Here is a 4,841-nt window from a genome sequence, read left to right on the forward strand (position 1 = left end):
AATTACCCCAAAGATATGCAGGATCATTGTACTGTCTTAAAACAAAGCACTGGAAAGAAAATTATTCAAGGAATTATCAAATGTAGCATGTATGATATTACAAGTAAAATCCCCAGACACGTCATATAATGATGAAAAGATTGATATGGAGAAATGTTGTCAAAATCTTATTCAGAATATATTTCTAGACTTGACCTTTCTTTTCTGTATTTTTCTTTTTCGCTATGACATTATTCATTTAAAAAATGTTAAGTGACTTTATTGTTTTGTTCCTTCTGCTCAAGATTATTTAGTATATTTTCGACTAATGTTAATTCACTTTTCCATTCTACAGCTGTTTTTCAACATATGAATGTATTCAATAATACCTTATTTCTTTGTTCCAGACCTCAGCCTAGTTGTCCCAAAAAGCTAATGAATGAAGAAAATGCTGTCCTGGTTTGTTTGTTTGTTTTCGGATAAACAGCTTAGATAGAGCAAATGCATATTTTAAAATTTTGAGGTTTTCTGAAAAAATGTATTGTCTCAGCTTTCATTTTACAGAGGCCCTAGGATGCATAAAAATAACTCTTATGTCAGTGGCACAATACCCTTGATATTCCCCAAACCAAACTATTGCAAAATTAGCTCAAAATTAATGCTAAAAATTCAAAGCAATTGTGAAAATATCAAAAGTTTAATGCCAAAATTTACAAAGTCGACCTTTCAAAGTATTTGTTGCTTCTGAAATAAAAACTTCTCCACAAGGACCAATACACCAAAAGCACAAGTATACAACCCTGATTCCAATCCCATAGTCACATTACATTAGAAATCCTGTAGCATCTACATAAATAATTCCAAGATATCATTGGTACCTGCCAGGAACATTTGGAAAATGCCTGAGATGGCAGATAATGAAAGAAGGACAACAGGTATATTCTCAGGTGTCTGTTTAGCAAATATCTAAAATTATGCATAGACCAAAACACACCATGGGTGTGCCTATGGTATACACCATCACTATGTATTTGTAAATTACATTTTGTGGTAAACAAGGGACACCAAAGCACAGAACCACAATGTAAAAAGTGAAATCCATAAAAATAACAAATTCATAACACATTTTTTTTCCAACCAGGAAAAAGCCAGAGGTTAGAGGTATAGCAAGACTTTGGCCTTCTCTCTCCAGCACTCAGTCGGGTCTGTAGTATGAACTGAGATGGCGCCACTATCGTGGCTTCCCACCAAGTCGCCATGCATGGAAATGCTGATGTTTACTTTATACGACACTTAGTCTACCTTGGCAAATACAGGAATTTTTATCATGAAAGGCATATTGCTAAAAATAAAAATAAAAAATAAAGCAAGTGGCATTGGCTTACCAGTATTGGGTATTCAGTTGATAGAAAAGAATAGATATTCCAGCCTGGGAAGCAGATAATCTGTATTATGAGGGAGGAAATCTTTGACTAATCTATGGTCAGACATATAATAGCTAGAGGGAAAACCACATGTCGACTAATGCTCTGGTCATAGGAACAGCGATTTTTAGAAAGAGTGAAAGTCTTCAAAAACATTGCAAATAAGAGGTGAAGTCAGGAGAGCTTTGTGCAGCTTTTATGCAGAGATGGTTGAGAGTAAAGAGAGTGCAAAGAACAAGATGATGTTGCACTGGACTCCAAATTGTAGGAATCAGATTCAGAGCAATTCTTCGGTGACAGAGATCCAGCAACTCATTTAAATAAAGTGACATTCTCCCGGGAAAAGCACATCACAGAATAAAACAAATATGTTTCTGTTATCATGGTGCTTATATTCTTTGCGGAAAGGGAAACAGTTGAGTCAACAAGAAAGTAATTAATAGTAAAGACTGTGTAAGCAATTTTAAATGAGGGATGCAGCTTGAGCATCTTTGCATAGATCATGTAGACCCTCCTGGGATAATAGTTAAAATGTTACCTGAATTGAACATGAGGATGCTCATATAACAAGATAAATGCTTCTTGGCAAAAAATAAAATTAGGTGCAAAGGTAGAAACTTGTTTATACTTTTCAAAGGAAAAGCAGTCATTGTGCCCTGGGAGAAAGGAATTCTGGCGACAGGAGTGTTCAATGAGACTCCTCAGAGTCACCTTTTGCAGAGGGACTCTCATTGCTGGATGAAATTTCTTCTGCAGTACATACAGAGGAACATGTCAGTCAGTGTAAGGGACATAGATAGCCTTGCAATCTCAGACAAAATGCCCAAAGGCATGAATAGAGCTTGCACTCTCTAAGCAATTTTTAAATGACTGTGACACACCTCGTACCTGGAACTTTGTTAATGAACACTTTACAGGAACCCATGGAAGAATAGATCACTTTAATGTATTTCATGACATCAGATGAGTTTATCCTTTCACCTGGCATGATTTATGTTCAGACTTTATCTGTAGACACAGGTAAAGTAATTAAAGGTGCAAAGTTGTTAAAGAGAGTCAAAAAGGAAGATCCCTCTGAAAGTAAAAGATAATATGATTGGAGTATAAAATTAGGGATTTAGGCAATAAGCCTGATCCAAAGTTTCCTTGAATCCATTTCCTTCATTGGCTGAAGGCACAACTTTGAGTAGACAGATGCTGAAGGAAGTGTATTGTTCAATTAGGCTGCGTGTCAGAAGAGGTTGCAAGCAGAAATAATGCTTTAATTCCACTCTTTGCTTCCAAGCAGATGTCAGCGCTATGAAGCATGGAGGAGCCTGGGCATCTCCTGCACTCACCTCCAGTCGCCATTTTTCCCCCTCTCTGCCCTCTCCCCACCTCTAGCACATCTAATGTGGCAGGCCAGTGGGATTATATTTGGTGGACTGAAAACAATTTTTTTTCTTTTTTACTTTTCCATTTGAACCATAAGTTTTGGTTTCCACAGGTCCCCAAAGTTTCAAAGTCACACCAGGTTTGTTCCCAGTGCCTCTTCATTTTCAGCACAATGAGGTCCAGTGTCTGAGGACCAGCAGCATCACCTGGAGAAAGACAATTCTACAGCAGGAGAAGGGGAGCACAGCTTGCAGACACAGTGACTCTTTTTCAGAAGTAACAGAGTGCTGGCAGCCCTGGTTCGCTCTGCGCACTTCCTCCGTCTGGTCACCCACTCTGGCCATGCTTGAGGAGCCCTTCGGCCTGTGGCTGCACTGTGGGAGCCCCTCTCTGGGCTGGCCTAGGCCAGAGCCAGCTCCCTCTGCTTGCTGAGGGGTGTGGAGGGAAAGGTGTGGGTGGGAACCAGGGACCAGCCTTCACGGGCTAGCACGAGTTCCAGGTGGGCGTGGACTCCGCAATCCCTGCACTCAGAATGGCTGCCCGGCACCACCCGCTGGACAGTGAGGGGCTTAGCACCTGGGCCAGCAGCTGCAGAGGTTGTGCTGGGTCCCCCAGCACTGCCTGCCTGCCCAGCCGTGCTCGAATTCTTGCTGGGCCTCAGCCACCTTCCCTGCAGGGCAGGGCTCTGGACGTGCAGCCTGCCATGCCCGAGCCCCGCCCTCGCCCCGTGGCCTTGCAGACGTCCGGAGCCTCCCCTACAGGTGCGGCCCCTGCTTCATGGTGCCCGGGTCCCATTGACTGCCCAAGGGCTGCGGAGTGCTGGCGCCAGGTGCAGGACTGGTGGGCAGCTCCCCACTAGGCCGGGGGTGGGATCCACTAGGGGAAGCCAGCTAGGCTCCTGAGTCAGGTGGGGACTTGGAGAAATTTTATGTCTAGCTGGAGGATTGTATATGCACCAATCAGCACCCTGTGTCTAGCTCAAGGTTTGTAAATGCACCAATCAGTGCTCTGTGTCTAGCTAATCTAGTGGGGACTTGGACAACTTTTCTGTCTAGCACTCTGTGTCTAGCTAAAGGATTGTAAACACTCCAATCAGCACTCTGTGTCTAGCTAAAGGCTTGTAAACGCACCAATCAGCACCCTGTCAAAACTGACCAATCAGCTATCTGTAAAATGGACCAATGAGCTCTTTGTAAAATGGACCAATCAGCAGGATGTGGGTGGGGTCAGATAAGGGAATAAAAGTAGGTTGCCCAAGCCAGCAGTGGCAACCCCCTCAGTCCCCTTCCAGGCCATGTAGGCTTTGCTCTTTAGTTTTGGGCAATAAATCTTGGTGCTGCTCACTCTTTGGGTTTGCACCAGCTTTATGAGCTGTAATGCTCACCGGGAAGGTCTGGACGTTTGCTCCTGAAGCTTGAGAGATCACAAATCCATCAGAAGGAAGAAACTCGACACATGTGGACATCAGAAGAAACAAACCTCCATACACACCGTCTTTAAGAAGTGTAACACTCACAGTGAGGGTCTGAGTCTTTATTCTTGAATTCAGCGAGAAGAACCCACCAATTCCAGACACATTTCCACACTTTCAAGGTGCCATAGATGGCTGTCACAACTCCTTTCTTTGTAGAAATCATGAGTGACATCAGTGATAGCACTTGGGGAGGCTCGCACCCTCCTTGTGCAGCTAGCGGTCTTAGTGCCCCCTCCAAATTTTGTCAGTGGATGCCATTTCTCCATAATAATCCACAGATATTGTAATACGGATAATCGTACTTTATACTTCCGCAAGTTTTCAAGAAAAAAAAATGATTTAACTTCTACAGAAATTTTTTAAGCATCTAGAGTCATTTATGCTAGCACTTACCAGCAAGACACAGTAATCATAGTGGTGTGCTTGTAACTATTATGAATAATAAATGGACATTTGGACTGCTTTTAAACTGTAAGTGATTTGCTTTTGGAAGCATGCATTTATTTTTATATACTTTTTTAGGTAAATGCTATGAATATATAAAACTAGGGTATCAAATATTTCTCACGTAATTGGTATCTTTTTTAATG

This window comes from Rhinopithecus bieti, unplaced genomic scaffold (genome assembly GCF_001698545.2).
Source record: "Rhinopithecus bieti isolate Rb0 unplaced genomic scaffold, ASM169854v2 scaffold_35403, whole genome shotgun sequence".
NCBI classification, from domain to species: domain Eukaryota; kingdom Metazoa; phylum Chordata; class Mammalia; order Primates; family Cercopithecidae; genus Rhinopithecus; species Rhinopithecus bieti.